Source organism: Eulemur rufifrons, chromosome 10 (genome assembly GCF_041146395.1).
Source record: "Eulemur rufifrons isolate Redbay chromosome 10, OSU_ERuf_1, whole genome shotgun sequence".
NCBI lineage: Eukaryota > Metazoa > Chordata > Mammalia > Primates > Lemuridae > Eulemur > Eulemur rufifrons.
Window position 1 is genome coordinate 28,667,501 of NC_090992.1, and position 17,474 is coordinate 28,684,974.

The following is a 17,474-nucleotide window of genomic DNA, read 5'->3' on the forward strand; positions in this document are numbered from 1 at the left end:
GAGAGGGGCATCAGTGCTCATCGTCAATGTTCCAAGGCCAAAGGAGTTATCAACTTGGCAACGTAGGGAGCAGGGAAAGGCACCTGGCTCACCCGTTCCTCTGAGTGTTTCTCACATCACAATAGACATAGAGAAAGATATAAAAACAACATGATTGGCATTCTATTAATTAAATCACAAAAAGAAACAATTAGGCAAATTTCAGGAAAACCTAAGAAGTAGAAGAGGACAGAATCAGATTAAGGTGTAATTAAACACTTTAGACATTATAGGACAGAGAAAACCAGATTCATCAGAAGGGCGTGGTTGAGTCATTATCCTGAAGCTTTCAGAAAGAACAATCTGACTTCATTTACATGACTGCGACTTAGGGTTAAAAGAGAAAGGCAATGAGGGTTATGAAACCTTTAGTTGGAACCACCATGCTTAACAGTTGACAGCTTTGGAGGACCACAGACACCTGTTGCAGTAAGTCAAGTTAGTATTCAGCAGGTCCCAAGGCAGGGGTTTCTGGTCACATCAATGACAACATTTACAAACAACAATCTGGGGCCATTTGCAAGGGCCAAGGGAGTCAGTCTAAAATTCTCTATGGACAACTCCCCTCTTGCCCACTTGAGACCCAATTCAGGTGCTGTTTATAAAAGGGTTTATGGGCCAGGCCCATTGGTGCATGAGCTAATGGCTGGAAAATTTGGTTGGCTAGATTTTCCACCTCATCCCTCAATGCCCGGTCCAGTTCTTCAGACAAAGAATTGACCATCGTTCGGGACATAACTTGCCTCATTTCCTATTTACCTACTTTCTCCTAAGTATTTCTCTGATGCTGTTGTCACCTTAAGTTAAGGCCCAATGCTTGCTTAACTTAGCCGAGATGGCTTCACAGACTACCATGAAGCAATAACAGGATGAAGGACAGGGATTTGAAGGAGTTATGTCAATGGTAGGTGGCAAGGGGCATGAATGGGAAGGCAAATGGGTCCTCAAATCCAGCCTTCTCCCTGTGGCCTGATCCTGTTACTATGATGAACTTTCAGATGCCGGTTCCACCTCCCTGTGGACTGTGGACAGTGGGCAGGGCAGACATTTTTATTTTCATTGCCTTTGTTATTTGTTTGTTTTTCAAAAGAGCTGTACTTTGGCTATTTGGTGACTCTGGTGTGATCAGAGGCATGTTGATCCCTCCCTGGGAAACACTTTTTGACTCACAGGAACTCTGTTTATTACAACCATTACCTTTTATTTATGTCTGTCAGTTGCTGGGCGGCTAACTAGACTGTGGCATATGGATCCCCAAAGGCAAACAAGAGATACTGCAAATGCTGGTTTGCTGCCTGAAAAGGAGTTTGTATTTATGATTTTGCTTACCCCACATTGGGAGTTTAGATGTGGCAATTTTCAAGCTGGGAAAACTATTTCCATTAACAGATCCCAGAAATGAACTCTTTAGTCTTTTAAGACCTTTATGGGCCAACTCTCCCCTTCCTCTCCCCTCTCTTTCTCCCCTTCTTTCTTTCTTTCTCTCTCCTCTCTCTTTCTCAAAACACAAAAAAACAAAAATACCAAACCAAACCAAACCAAAACCCCAAATGGTCTCTGGGCTTGAATGAACACATAAATGACATTGATTGACCCAAGGATTTTTTTCTCAGGGAGGCTCAAGACTCAGATAGGTAGACAGCTGCTGCCTAAGTTTTGTAACCTTTCCTTCCCCTTTCTCTTCTACTTCTCTATTTTAAGGGAATGTAGGTAGAAAGACTCAAAGTGGGAGAGGAAGGGGTGTCAGTGCAGGGACAAAATGGAACAAGGTACAGCAAGAGAAGGTATAGGGATCAGTTAAAAGAGAAATAAAGGTTGGGGCTCCTAAGTTCTTAATTCTCATTTTCACTGTGAACCATAAGATCATTTTTCGGTCTTCAAAAATAAACGGCCACTGTTCTACTCAGGCACAGAATCCAGTTTGGGGTCAACAGCATGAAGAGGGAGGTGTGTAGAGAAAGTGGTCAGTCCTCATGGAATGAGCTCCACAGTGAGCAATACAGGAGGAATTTATGCCCTACATCAGTGGGCTCATGGCCTCACAGTCAGGTCAAACAAGGGACTGCCTGAAAAGGCATTTAATTAAATTTCATCTCAAAATGTTCTCTTCCTAGGAGATTCTCTGGACTTGACTCACATCCCTTATGCTATAATGTTGTTCTAGCTCGTTGGTGTGTTGCCTGGGTCTCCTCAAATAGACTGTTAGTTCCCTGGAACAGAGATGATGTTGTCTGTGTTTTCAGACCCCTCCCCACAACATTTAGTACAGGTTGTTCCATACAGTGTACTTTTCTCCCCCAAATGAACAGATGAATGAATGAATTAATGGACAAAGTCTCAAAGCAATATCACTGTGTGTCTGTAACTCAGCTATTTGGCAAACTTACCTATCTAGGACATAACAGAAAAGGGCCAGAAAGTGAGCAAAGAAAATGCACAAGGTTATTGGATGATCACTGCAGTTAACATTTATTTTATTGAGGGATTATTGTGGGTCAGGCATGGTACTAAGCACTTTACATGCTTTATTTAAATTGATACTCACATCTGTGTATGGCTGTCATATTTTTACTACTTCCATTGTACAGATGAATACATAACTTGCCTGAGGTTCTAATTTAGCTCTGTATACCTGAAGCCCATGTATGTAACCATTGTGCTTTACAGTGAGTACAGATGAGGTACTGCATGACCCTGTCTGGTGCTCACTTAGGCATTTTTTTGCCCCAGCAATCAGCCGTTTTAAAACTCTTACTTTGCACATAGTTGTAACACCATAGAGCTCCATTCTCAGCCTAAGCAGAGAAAAGACAGCAAATAAGTAAATTCTCATCATAGGCCCTTTCATACGATGCTAATTCCTAACTTGACAGCAAAGGAGGGGGCCAGAGCAGGTTTTGCCTTTTCTCTTTGACTTTCTTTTCTTTTTTATTAAGAAGACAAAAATGATGGTGCTGAAAGAATGCTAGTCAATCCTGGGGCGATTCTGATTCAGGCAAACTGCCCTATAATATGTGCCTTCCAGCAGATTTACTGTATTCAAATCTAGTGCCTTTGATAATTGATGATAGATTTGTCAAGAAAAGATTATATTTAACATACTCAAAAGTTAAAAATATGAGTTTTATTAAAAAATATTCCCTTAAAAATTACATTAAAAAAGGCCAGCAGCTTTGGAAAATGCAGGGTTCTGGATAGCAGAGGGTATCCCCTACACTAGCAGAAATCCAGATTTCATGGATAAAGAAATAAAGCTGGGATGAGAGGACCAACAGGGATGTGTGTTAGATGTTAATTAGGCTAAGTACAAAGGTTTAAACAGAACAACTACCATCCACTGGCATCTTCTTTTAATAGAAGTAAGGACACTCAAATCAAAGAAATAGGAAGGACATTTCAGAATAAAGGAAAGTCCTTTAGGTTCAATGAAATTAGACAGATTGTTTTAGTTGTCTCATTTCACCTCACACCGGAGAGAACTTTATCTTGGGCAAACAATGACTGGTCCACAGCTTGGTGTTTGGAGGATGCTGTTCTGGAAAAATAAAGATATTTCAATTGGCCACATCCAGAGTCCAATTTTACATTTTCATCACCCCTACCTGGGAACAACTCATTAAGAGTCAACATGGAGTATTTTGTTCTCTTTCTTGAGGTTCAAGTGGAGTTCACGAAGTGTCCCTCAAGTGGGTGTTCATGTATCTTATTTACAGAGATGGCCCCAAGCGGACCAACTTCAGCGGTATATGATTATTGTCATTGTTATTATATTTTTATGAGGAAAGGATTTTGGGGAAAAACTTTAAACTTCAGTTATAAGTTATATAGCAAAGTAAGACCATCTTTCCATTAACAAAATTACCAGTTTTCCTGATGCTAAATTATGAGGAGAATATACGGTTTGAGTCCTTATATAATAAGCCCAACCCTACCGGATCAGAAAGTTACCTTTTTAATAAAAAGGAAGCTATGAAAAATAAGAGTTTTACTGACTTACTAAGAGCGCTTGCATAAGCAAATAAGACTGATCATTTTTTTTTCTTGAAAACATTAAAATAGAATAGGTTGAACCTCAAAAAATAAAGTCTTCAGGGACTATCTGGGTATTCCGGGCAAGTGAGCAAGTGAGTGTTTCTTTTGCTATAAACTTCTTTCAAATGTGCCAGTTTCCTGACTGCCTCCTGTGGCCTCAGATTCTCCTCCACTCACTATCAGAGACCATCTCTGGGGGTAGCTCTGCTTCAAATGAGAATCCGTTACCAAGAGTTTCCCACCCCAACTGGCTGCCACTAGCCCTAGGCAATCATGCCAGCCATCTGAGCCTCAATGTCCTCACCAGATAAATGGAACACTGTAAGTTCTAACTCAGAATTATTGAATGGACTATCAATGTCCTGTTTCATGAAACAACTTAGCTGCAACCAGGAATAATAACAACAACAATAGCATTATCATTACCATAGAACTGAGCACCTGAATTGGAGTCAGGACATCTGAGCAGACATCTTAGCATCACCACTTACAATGTGCCCTTGGGCAATTCAATGCTCTTCTCTAAACCTCACACTGTCATTTGTAAAACTGAGATCACAATATATGCTGGGCCCGTAACAGAAGCTCAGCAAATATTCGTTAGCTCTAACTTATCTGGGATCAAAGGTGTGAAATAGCAACAGATGGCACAACGTATGAATTAAGCCTGAGATTTTACCTGGGAATGATTTTAAAGATTTTTTTAAAAAATCCGAGATGATCTTATTTTCTTATATTTTCTTTTTTTCTACTGATATTTGAAGTCAGTTGCCTACTGCAGTTAATTAGGTATTCTTCATAGATTATTATTAATTAAGGTAGGCTTTACATACTTTAAAGAAAAGTCTAAGTGAAAATGACGAGGCAGTGGTTTTAGTTTCACAAGCTCAGTGTGCTGTTGATAATTTTATATGTATAATGTAATATTAAAAGAGGTATTAGAAACAGACAAAGGGAGGTGATGGTCTTCTTTCCTGTGTACTTGTCCTATCTCCTGTGGTATTGTGATCAGTACTAGACAACGATTTTCAGGAATAATGACGAGCTAGAGGGTGTCCAGGGGAGAATGACCAGAATGACATGGATGGATTTGGAACCATCACATGTGTGGAATGATGTCCAAGGAGGTATGGCTTGGGGAAAATATGAGAAATGCCTTCAAATATCTGAAGGAGTGTCTTATAGAATTTAGAGCAAATTTATACTGTGGAGCCCTAAAAGGGAGAACTATGACCAATAGACCAAAGTCATGGGACACATTTAGGCTCAATATGAGGAAGAAATGATAAACAGAGACAAGGAAAAATGGAACTGGCTATCTTAAAAAAGGGAAATCCCCTTGAGATGTGAGGCCTTCAGAAAGAGACTAGGTAGTTATTTGTCAGGATTTTTAATAGAAGGGACTTCTATGTTGGGTGGGAGACCATAATACTTGGCCATAAACTCATTTAATAACCATGAGTATAGCTGAGCATCTACTATGTGCCGGCACCTTGAGAGGTCCTAGGTATACAATAATGTATAAGATAGACATGGTTCCCTGCCCTAGTGAGGCTGACAGGCTCATGGAAGGAACAGGCAGTAAGTAGAAATGCTAAGTGCTATGAAGGAAACAGAGGGTGAAGTGAGAATACATCAGAGGTGGTCTGGAACATGAGTCTGAAGAGGTGACATTTAAGTTGAGACTATAGGGAGGAGAAGGGCCATATTTGGAAAAGGAGGGGGAGGGTTGGGCCATAAGAGACCACATTCCAGGCAGAAGAAGGCCCATGGGGAATTGAGGTTGAAGAGGCTGGCAGGGGACTTTGCAAGTCATGCAAGGATTTAGGGTTTTATTCTGAGACTGGAGGGTCTGAGCCAGGGAAAGGTAAGACCTCTTTTGATAAAGTTAATAAAGTTTACTTGCTACAGGGAAGAGAAAGGACAAAGGGAGGTGAGTGGGGAAATGTGGAAGTCAATTAGGAAGCTGTGGGAGGAGCCCAGGCAAGAGTCGATTATGGGTTGGACAGGAGAGAGGCTATAAAGCAAAGAGGATACATTGTGAGTAGGGGAGAAGGATTGGCTATGGGGGTTTGAAGGAAAGAAAGATTCAAGTTGATTCCCCCTTGAGATTGTGACAGATGGTGGAACCATTTGTGGAGATGAGAGAGACTAAAAGAGAGATGGGTTTGGGAGAAGCTCAAGAGTTCAGCTTTGGATGCATTAAGTTTAAGATGACTGTGAGATATCCGAGTAGAGAGATGTCTGTCTTCTGGGGAAGATACGAATCTGGAGGTCAAAAGAGATGGTCAGGCTGGAGATATAAACTCAAGAGTCTATAATTTGAATAATAAAACAGACTGCAAGGACCTTCAGCAAGAATTTTATAAGGGGCTCAGATTTTGAAGGTTTTCACAATTACTTGCTTGATTAAACAAACTTCTAGTGGACCTTTTCTTATGCCAAGTCCTATGCTTGGCACTGAGCAAAGTAAACAAACATAAAGCAAACTAGCAGAACGGAATCAGACATGGTTCTAATTTGGCAGAGTTAGAGTCATCTAAAAATTCCCAGATTTAGACAGATGTTCAGCATCAGGGAGATGATAGTCCTGGGTCATCAGAGGATGCAGCCAGGCCTGTAATCATGGACATGGTGACATGCATGGCATTTATTTCCCAAGGGGGCCAATGAGCCAAAGGAACCCTCAGATAGCTGAGCCCTGACATTCAGCCATAGGAGCTGATCATTCTAGGAGACCATTCTAATCATTGGATTATTTTTGGAAGTCTTGGGGAGGGAGGACTTGGAACTCTGTAAAGATGGTCTCTAGGATGACCTTGTGCACATTAAGGTCCAATGTATCCAACCTGACACGCTAAAGCAGCTCCATTATCTTACACTTGCAGGGAAATTAAAGTTTGGAAAAAGCAGCCTAGGGAGATATTTCATATGGTTTTTAGTCTCAACTTATGGAAAGCTAGGGACTGAAATCTGGGCTTCAATTCTGAAGCAATTATCGACACTTCCACTCTTGTCTTCAAACCTTGAATTCAAGCATCCGAGGAGTGCTGGATGAAATGACCCTTGGAGTTCTACCCAGCCTGCGAGGATGTCCTTTGCCCCTTCTCACCCAAAGGCAGCTTCCGTTTTAATCAGAACAGGTTGCAAGGCATCCCACCTTTTCCCGACCAGAGGGCCTCTGCCGACTTCCGCGTGCTTGCTTCTTGCTGTTCTCTTTAACTTCTCTTTTAAGACCTGGCTGCTCTGCAATGCTCCCCATGTTTTCTTTGAATTCGTCCTTGAACCCTTTGTTTCTCATTGACCTCTCCTTTAAACTTCCCTGGCACCTAGCAGTCAGTTCATTGCCCTGCCTACTACTGTTTCATGTGCATCAGTCTTATAAGAACTTTGGAGTAAAGAGTTAGTGTCTTTGGGTCAACTCCCTAAATATTTATGAGGGCCAATTAAGTGCTAAGCACTGTGCTAGGTCATAGGAGGGATAAAGAGTTTGAACAAGTTATAAACCTCATCCTTTAAGGACCAAGCAATCTAGTTGGGAGAAAGAAATGTTTCTCAACAGTTCATGGAAGTATTGGATTTTAAAATAAAGGGCTTTGGAAACACCAAAAAAAAAAAGAGGTTAATTCTGACAGTGGGTGGAAGTTAGAAAACCATTAGCGGAGTGTTCTATCAATAGGGTAAAGGGAAATCAGAAGCCCAGAAGGCAACTTCTGGGAGCTGAAGTCAGAACAGTTGAAAGAATCTTAATTGTGAAAACCCTCAAATGCTATGCTAAGAGGTCAACACTTTATCCACTTTATCCATGGAAGGTTTTTAAGCAGAGACAGGTGTCACACCAGCAGCCTGTCTATATTCAGCAGAGAGCGAGTGATACAGTCAGTTCCAAGTAAATACATGTCAATTAACTGCAAGATATAATGGCTTATAGGAGAGGAACAGACAAGGTCAAACATTTTAACCCTGGATCCAGGGATGATGGAGACAGTGGGTCACTTCAAAGCAAACAGGGCTCACATGAAAACCTGGGCCTGGTTGTCAGTGGAAGAGGAATTATCCTCTGGATGCCAGAGGGCAGAGTTTGGCGATCAGGGAGACAAAGCCACAGGGACACAGGCTGCTGCTCACTACACTGGCAAACCTTGGAATCATCAGAGCTCCCTGGCTATTGCTACTTGAAAAGCAGTGATTTGGTGGCCTGTTGTTACTGGGACAACTGTTTGTCAGGAATAACATGGAAGAAGTTGGGATTTAATTAGTGGTTCCCAAAAGGCTGGTCTAATGAGCTGGGTCAATTTGTGATGAAGTTTTCACTCACCAATCAATGGAAAAATAAGGAAAGATAAGGGTTGTGTAGTGAGTTTTCAGGAAGCTGAACTTTTTCCATTCAAAGGACAGCCCTTTATGTGCAATTGATTAATTTCCTTCCTTCTTTTTTAGTGTAAACATATTTCTTCTCTTATTAAATGAAGGTGAAGAGAGGTGGTAATTTTGTTTTGAACCACTGGACTTTTAGGGGAAAAGACTCCAAGAACTCTCCATCTACTCTTAAGGGGGGAGAGCAGCTATTGATGAGTGAAGCTTAAACACACTTAGGGGGACCGTTAAGGGTGAGAATTTCCTGGCACTGGATTAAAGGTCAGTGTACAAGTGAGCACTGTCCTTCTTTCCACGGGGCTTGATGGTTCAGGTGCCCAGAGTCCTCCCTCTGTGAAGAAGGTCCAGTCACCTCCTTTCTCCCTTTACGCTTCTCCCTGAGCTGAGCAGGCTTCAGTAGTCGCCCCTGCACACGCCTGTGCTGGAGGATGATTAAGCCACTTCTGCCGAGGGGATGGAGGAGAAACCTTCTCAGGGTGGGTTTTTCTGCTCCTTTGCCAAGGCTAAGCCAGGGTTATTTTGCTGGGAGTGGGGACCAGAGCCTCAGCTTGCCAACCCTGCCATGGCCGAGGAAAAGGGTAGTTGAGTTTAGGACAGGACTGAGTGTTGGTGGGCCTGGGTCCTGGACAGAAATCTGTTAATCGCTTCCCTTTTGAGCAATGGTATCAAAGGTCCCTGGGTCTTTAGTCCAGTCCATTGGCTGTGGGGATCGTCTAAGGCAAACTGGCTGTGCAGTCACTGATGGGGCACAAAGCTGAAAGTCCATCAGACTCTGCTGACCCAGTAGGCTGGGGTGACGAGTGGAGTGGGAGCGGCTAAGCAATGACCAAGCAGAAGGAAGTAAAGAGTTAGCGGGGTTATATCAGGAGCCTCAATTAAGATGCAGACATCCTCAGGTCTCCTTAAGGAATACGGGTAGGATCAAAGTTCCCTTCACCCCTGCCCTTTCCAGATGGCGTTCCTCTCTTGAGTATACTCAAGGAACAGGCTGTTCTGTGTTGTTACGATTCTGTTGGTCAGCCAGTGAGTCAGCAGAAGACAGAGGCTTTGTCTTTGGTTTCTGACTCTATAAAATGATCCAAATGAATTGTATTTTTTTTAAAGGCAAAAAATTTATATAGAACACTGTCTTAATCTCTCCATGCTGGGTGGGGGAAAGAGCCTGAAGGCGTGATTTGAGTCCTTCACTCATCCCTGACTAAGTCATATGGCATGTCATGTAACAGTAGCTAGGGTGACCGGCTGGTCTCAGTTTGCCTGGGACATTCTTGGTTTTAGCATTAAAAATCTCATACCCTGGGGACCCCTTCAATCCTGAGAAAACCAAGCCAGTTGGTCCCCCTAACTGTACCTCAGTCTTCCCATTTGTAAAATGGGAATAATGACACGATCCTGCCCTGGCTGCCTGTACTGGGAGGATCAGTCAAGGTGACAGATGGGAAAGTGCTTTGAGATTAATTCTGGACAAATGCGGGTGGCTAGATTGGAAGCATCACTAAAGCCCACCTCTGTGTGGGCACATGCATTACCTAGGACACCTTGCCACTGGAACCCTCGTCATCTTACAGCCTCCAACATATGTTCTCTGCAAATCCTCCCACATGACCCACGGCAGAATGGATCGAGCCTTCCTTTCTGTCCCCACTGTACTTGCAAGCTCTGTGACAGCAAACTCATCACTCTGTTACCCACATCCGCTCCTCTGATCGACTGAGAGCCCTTTATTGGCAGGAACCCTGCACCCAGCACAATAGCTAACACAGTAGCTGCTTGATAAATGTTTGTTGAATGAAGAAGTAATTTTTAATTCCTGAAATATGCCACCAGAGCTATTTGAATCCCCCCAAACTGAACACTAGTTTGACATGTGTGAATATGTATTTCTGGCCCTGTAACTTTCTTTAAGTCTCTGTGGCTAAGATCAGCTGATAAAGCTCAGAGACCTGGAGGGGGACCCGAAGCCTGGCTCCTACAGACAGAAAGCATTTCTAAGGCACATCCGATCCCCAGCCCTCCCCGTATTGTGAGAGGCAGGTGTCAACAGTTCATTTGCAGCTCACAGCAAACCACATCTGGTCCTGCAATGCAGAACCATTTGTCAGCAGCAGCAGGCACGCAGGTCTGTGTCAGACACCTCGGACACGCTTGACAAAGGATAACGGAGGGAATGAATGAAGGTCCCCCTGCCATTAACGGAGGGAGTGGAAACACCATTCAGGACGAGAGCCGGCCCGCTGGTCTCATCTCAGCCCCCTCTGGTTCAATGATAGGAAGAAAAGCGGGGCTGATTCTAAGGACTGGCCGCTGAAAGGCAGATGCTAGTAGGAACAGGATGCTGGGCAGGCCGGCAGGACGGTTATTTTCTTGTGGACTTTAAAATACACGGGGCATAATGCTGGAGGATTCCCTCCTCCAGTGATAGAAAACTGCTCCCGAGGAAGAGAAGATGGATGCCCCAGGTCTCCCAGCCCCAGCCTGGCCCTGCATCTCTGCTCTCGCTCTCTCCTCTTCCCCGCCTTCCTGCCACCACCGCCAGCCCCGCAGCTCCTGCTTCAACAGCTCCCCTTGTGTCTGTTGTTTATAATGGGATTCCATGAGAGATGTTGTTTGAGGAAATGATTCCCCACTGAAAACGGCAACAACAAAGATTGGAAAAGAACGCATGCATCACCCTCCCGTCACTCCTGCACCGTATGCTTGCATGCGGGGGCTTTCACCTGAAACACCTTTCTCTCCACCTTATGGGAGGACGTTCTCCCCACTGGTTAAGGAACTGTTCAGGGAGTGCTGCCTCCTCCTGGAAGCCTTCCTAGAACTCCCATCCTGGGGAGGGGCAAGACATTAACCCTTACCTGCCTGGTGTTCCCACCGTGCCTTGCTTATCTATCTATTTATTTACATGTTACTTCCTTTCTCCTTTATAGTAGTGTTAGCTGTTATCAGGTTGTTTCTCTCTTTCATTCTCTCTTAAGTCTGATTACCACCAAAAAATGGAATAGTTCACATAATAATTGAGATTTCTAGTTTCTTTTGCAAAATAAGGAGATCTGGGAACATTCCTACATGTCAATATTAGCCCAGAACTGTGTGGAGGTCGTCCCCTCTAGACAAGGCACACACTGTCGTTCACTGAGTCTTCGTCATTTTCCATGATCTCTCTGAGGCTCGGTTACCAGTTTCCATCTATAGCACAGTGTAGTGGATAACAGCACAGACTCTGAACTTGGATTGCCTGGGTTCAAATTCCGGCTCTGCCACTCACTAGCGGTGTTAACCTTAAGACAAGTGACTTAAACCCTCTAAGCCACTGATTCATTATCTGCAAAATGAGATTCTTACAGTACCTACTACATTGGGTTCTTGTAAGACTTACATAAGTTAGGGAATGCATGAGGACGTAGAGATTGCTTGTCATATATAGCAAGTGCACAATTAATATTAACTGTAATTATTATTTACATAGTGTTTGCACTGTGGTTTTGTTTCTTAGAGTAGAGAAGTATTATCTGTATTCATAACTCCATTAAAAAGGAGGACATCACATAGGATTTACCCCCCTGGTCATTTCACTCATTTTCTTTACCTGGCCTCTGGGGATGTTTGAGGTTGCAGTCCCCTGCACTAGATGATGAATTTTGGGAATGCCAGTGTCATAATGCATTCATCTTTGTTTTCCTTAAGAGTCTTTACTTTAGCATTTTTTGAAAATACTATACTTGGAATGTAGATGGAATTACATTGCATGACCCATGGTCATACACTTTCATTTGCTGCCTTTGGGATGTTCACTAGTAATGGCAAAGAGACCCACAAGTTTAGTCAGTTCGTTTAATCTGTATCATATGGTCTACACAATACGACTAGTGTTTCCTGGTTCTCATGAATTCAACAGACCAGACACAACAACTGATTTGATAATGTGCACATAAAGTCACCATATACGTGGAACTGGTCTGATTGACAAGTGATTACTTGTAGTAGTTTCCTACATGCTAAATTCTTGTCTAGGTTCTCTGGAACAGTCAGCCCTTGCTTCCCTGAACTGTACCCAGAAATGCAGGTGCAGGCCAGAAGGTAGCAACAAGAGCAAAGATACAGGAGTGAAGAAAAGTTGTGTCTGTGGGCTCAAAGACACTGGCTTAACTAGTGCTATGGATTTTTTTTTTTTTTTTTTTTTAACATTCCTCCAAAGGAATAAATTTCATTCCCATGGGAATATGAATATGATTAAGATATCACTATGCTCTTTTTCTGCTAGATGTTTGTGCTGAGGAAGAGTGAATAATTATATGTAAATTTTCCTGCTTGAGTTTCCTTTGTTCGGGGGCTCTACTGGCTCAGTATGAGGGAGGAAGTTGGTTCCTTTGGTTGGAGATTCACCTGGGCCACCCCCTCCCCGTCCCCAGGAAGAAGCTGATTAGATATGATCCTCGAACCATGATCTTAGTCTGTGGGGTCATGCATCAAATGTTACTGACACAGATGACCCAGACTTCCTCTGCAGGGGCTCAGGTCAGGGCTCCCTCTCTCCCTCCTTTCTGCCTTTCGTCAGAGACCGGCTTCGCTCAGACTCTGGAACTGTCTACCTTCAGGCATATGGATGGATGCAACGTGGCTATTAGCTGAACAGTTGGGGCACGGAGTGCAAAAGGGAATAAAACTGCACATTCGCACATTTCTATCTGTTGGTATCTTGAAGTTTCCACCTCACTGCAATGAAAAGAATGTGGATATGGTCTAGCCCTGAGAAGGCAATCACCACCAATTTGGGTCAGATACCCAACAAACCGAGTAGATAGTGAGTGAAGAGGGGAAACAGAAAGGGGAAGAGAAGTAGAGAAAGAAAGGGGATTCCTATGCAAGCACTCCTCCTGTACCACGAACTCTTCATAAGGGATTCGTTTTATTGCAAAGATAATCCTGGGAAGCTTATAGCAAGGTCTCATTTGGAAGATGAGAAAATTAAGCTTCAGAGATATTAAAATAATAATTGTTAGCACTTCCTAGTCACTTCATTATGTGCCAGGCTCTGTGCTAAGGACTTTGTATTATTGCGTCTAACCAACCACTGAGTAACCATAGAAATAAATGGTAGCACTACTTCCAGCTTTGCTATTTGGAAAAACTAAGGCTTAGGGAAGTAAAGTAACTTGTTCAAGAGACTTCTGTTATTAACTGGCAGACCCGAGATTCATGCTCAGTCCTGACTTCGAGGCTGTACTGCCGCTTGCTACTCTGCCAAGATCCATGGGTTGTAAATGTGAGAGTCAGGGTTTGAACTCGCATCTGATCGACTTCAAAGCACATTTGCTTTCCAAATCCGCAAGCCCCAAGTGGCAGAGCTGGGATGGGTTTCCAGCCCTTCTCCTCCTGGTCTGCTTTTGTGTTATAGCAGCTGCCGTCATAGAAAAGGCAAAAGACCCAGCAAGTCTGAAATAAAGTTGCTGATGAGAGGGAGAGAGAGAGAGGAAAAAAAAAGAAAAAAAAAAAAAAAAAGAGAGATGCTATTTTTGACAGAGACAGCTTCTTAAAAGAAAGCAACATACAATTTGTATATCAGCGGGAGAAAGCAGTGCTTCAGCGGGCAGATCGCAGCCCGCGCTGGGCTGCTGTTCTCGCCTGGGTAAAGGCCATTCATTTCCCTTGTTTTTCTCCCCAGATCCCTCCTTGCCACCTCCCTCTCACCGCCTTCCTCCTCTCTCCCTCTCTCTTTAATGTGTTGCTTTGCCGTTTACAAGCTTCTCAACCAGGCACGATAAAAATGGAGCTCTAACAAGAGTAAATGCACATTTGTTTTTACGATTTCCCCAGGATCCTCCAAAATAAATCAGCCCTGTGGAGCTCCAGCCTAACCTAGAGCTTCAACACAGAGTGCTGGGGCGGTGGGGGCCCCCTGGCGTCTCACGTCCCGTGATGTCCTCCCTGGATGTTTTGAGGATGCTACCTTTTAAGGCAGTGATGGGTACCTCCATTAGCACGGAGGGGAGGTGTGGAAAGAATGAGGGTTCGAGCCTAACCTCCGTTGCACAAATCACTTTGAGAACCTGAGCAAAGCGTCACCTTTCTGCATCTTAGTTTCCTAACTCGTGAAAGGGAAATTATATATCCAAATCAAAACATGAGGGAAAATGAACTCATGGACATCCACAGGGAACTGAATGCACTGCCTAGCACACAGTAGGTGTGGAATAAAGGCAAGTCTCTCCTTCCCGACCCTCACACCAATGGTGTAATCGGTCTGCAATGATCTGCTTTTCATTGCGGACAGGAATCCAAAGCATATAGAAATTAGGGGAGCATAAAATTCTTCAGGGGTGTTTTTTATTCACTCTGTCACGGGCAAGCAGGGGAACCTTAATACGCATCAGATGTGCCCTTTTTTTTTTTTCATTTTTATGCAGGGCAAGACATCACCTGTGGGATGGCACTGATGCTAGAGAAAATATTTGTGCCCTGCAGGTGAAAATGATGCCAACTGGGGGTGAGGATTCCGTAGGTGATTCAGCAGAGCAGACAGCAAAAGCCATTTCCCTTGTGGAACCTCAGTTTTCTTATCTGTATATCGGTTGGGTAAGACCAAATGCGATTGTGGGTGTGTAGGGAGGGGTATTAAATGATCTTTATCCTCTGAATAATCATTCCTTCCTCATAATTTCCCTCCTTGAATTCTTGAGAAGCCATTCTTGCCTAATGGTTGGGAAGAGGTCCTGGAATTAGGCCGCCTGCATTAAAAATTCAGTTCTTCCACTTCCATGCCAGGTAGTCCTGGGAAAATTCCATAACCATTCTGTGCCTCAGTTTCCTGAACTCTATCATGAAGAAAAAAAGCAATATTACTTTCACAGTGTTAGTGTTGTTAGGATTAAATAAGATAACACACATTAAATGCTTCCTAAAAGTGCCTGGGCTGAGTCAGTGCTCGATACATGTTAACAAGTCTCGTCATCACCACTAAAATGCTAAATCAAGCCCTTGCCGCCCCTCTGCCTGCACTTTTGCACTGGCCTACTGCACCAGTCTCCTGGGAGGCTTTCTTGGTACTCTCTAGAATCCGTCCCACGTGTCCTGACCTGAGACAGCTTCTGTATTGATGCAGCTGTCCTTTGGCAAACATCCAGTCTCTATTCAAACACACACACACACACACACACACCCCCACACACACTTTCTCTCTGTTTCCCTCTTTCCTTTGTCTCTCCCTCCCTTTTTATCCCCCTATTCCCTCCCTCTCTTCTCTCTCCAGCTCTTCTGAGGACGAAGGCAAATCCAGCCTCTGCGCTCAGAGGGCTTTGTTTCTGATCAGGCCTGACCTGGGTCACAGAGTTCATGGGGTTACCATGACAACGAGCATCCCTGGCTACCCATCAGGAGGCAAGGACCAATTGAAAGGGACTGTCATTTCCCTGGGACATACTGCATTTATCCTCAGCAGCACGCCCTGCAGCGGTACTATACTATGGGAAGACAGGCTGTTACTTGCGAGGGTGGGAGGGAGGCAGAAAAAGAAATATTAGGGCTTTATTTTTTTTTTTTTTAGCATGTTCTCTGTGGGGGAGAACCACAAATTGTTCTCAGAGAGAGAGACATTTATTTCTAATGCAGCCAGCGCCCGTGTGGGGGGCGAGGGTGGGGCTCCTGTGCATTTCTGATGAACACAGTTTTCTTCTTTTACAAAGAAGAACAAAGTAAGTTATTTGGCTCAAAAGTGCCTTTTCAGTAGTTCTAATGGGAGGAGGAGAGGGGTGGAAAATGAACATCAAGGAGCGTCCTCTGTGATAGGCAATTGATGCTATTTCATCAAATCGTCAAAACAACTGCACAGAAATTATTATTCCAGTTTTACAGACAAGAAAACAGAGGCTTATAAAGTTATGGTGACTTATCCAGCTAGGTCGAACTCTGGTAAGACAACGGGCCTTTTACTTGAATCGAGGTTATCTGACTCCAGGGACTGCGGCTTAGACAGCACTCCATGCCGATCGCCTGGCACCCTGCCAGGACCTTCATCTCCTGCTCATTGGATCCTCTTCCTCACGTTCTGCCTCCTCGGACCACTTGCACATCTCTCTTCCCTGTCTCTCGCCTTCTCTCCCAGAGTGCAGTGCTGTCTACCTGGGGGCTTGATGAATTGGCACATTCCTAGATCCCACCCGGGACCTGCAGAATCAGAACTCTCAGGAACTAGATTCCAGGAAGGGGCATTTTTAACCAGCTTCCCGAGGTCATTTTGATTTACTCTGAAGTCGAGGAATGGCTCCTTAGAGGAATAGACTCAACACCACACAAAACAGCCCTTGCTTATTTGTTTCCCAATTATTTTCTGGGTCAACATGAATTCCTAAACGAGGAGAACTCTCTATGGCCTCTGTAACACTCAGATTAGAGTCAGGCAAAGAAAAGGTGTTCAGGGAAGGTCCACTGGATCAAACTGAAGATACGATCATTGTTTTTGATCCCTGTGTGTGGGCTAGGCAACTAGGAGACCCTCAACGCCTGAAGGTGAGAGCTCTGCCCACAGAAACTCGGTGATGTTTCTTCTTGAGTCACAGTCTTAACCTCCCTCCTCTCTTTCGCCAGATGCCAATATAGAACAAGCAGCTCTTGGTAGATATTTTCCAGCATAGAGTTATGTGAAGGGAGAAAAATATATTCAATGGGAATGCTGGTAAGACTAAAATGTCGATGAACGGTTTTGAGCTTATGCTATGTTTAAAAAAAAACTCAGATAGAGTCAATGCAGCAGGAAGTGGGGAAAGGTGATTGGCATCCTCCATCCTTCTTGCTGGTATGCCAGAAATCCTCTGCCCTTTCCACTGGGCTCTCTTAACCTTTTGGGCATTCCAGAGGTAAAATTGAAGGGGTGGCAATTAATCTGTTGGAGAGGTAAACCCCATATCTTCCTATTTTCTGTCCTTGCCAGAATCAGTTTGTACGTGGTCAGGCCTCAGGCAGGAGCACAAAAGTCCGAGAAAGCTTATATAAAAGACTTCTTTCCCAAACTTCCCAGCTTCAAAGTGAAGGATATA

At 43.8% G+C, this 17,474-nt stretch overlaps 1 protein-coding gene across 8 annotated transcripts in view; it reads right to left on the bottom strand.

Moving 5' to 3' along the window:
* The window catches only part of GRIA1 (glutamate ionotropic receptor AMPA type subunit 1), a 298,964-nt gene that overhangs the window by 18,969 nt on the left and 262,521 nt on the right, over positions 1-17,474 (bottom strand). The gene's annotated exons all lie outside the window — the stretch shown is intronic.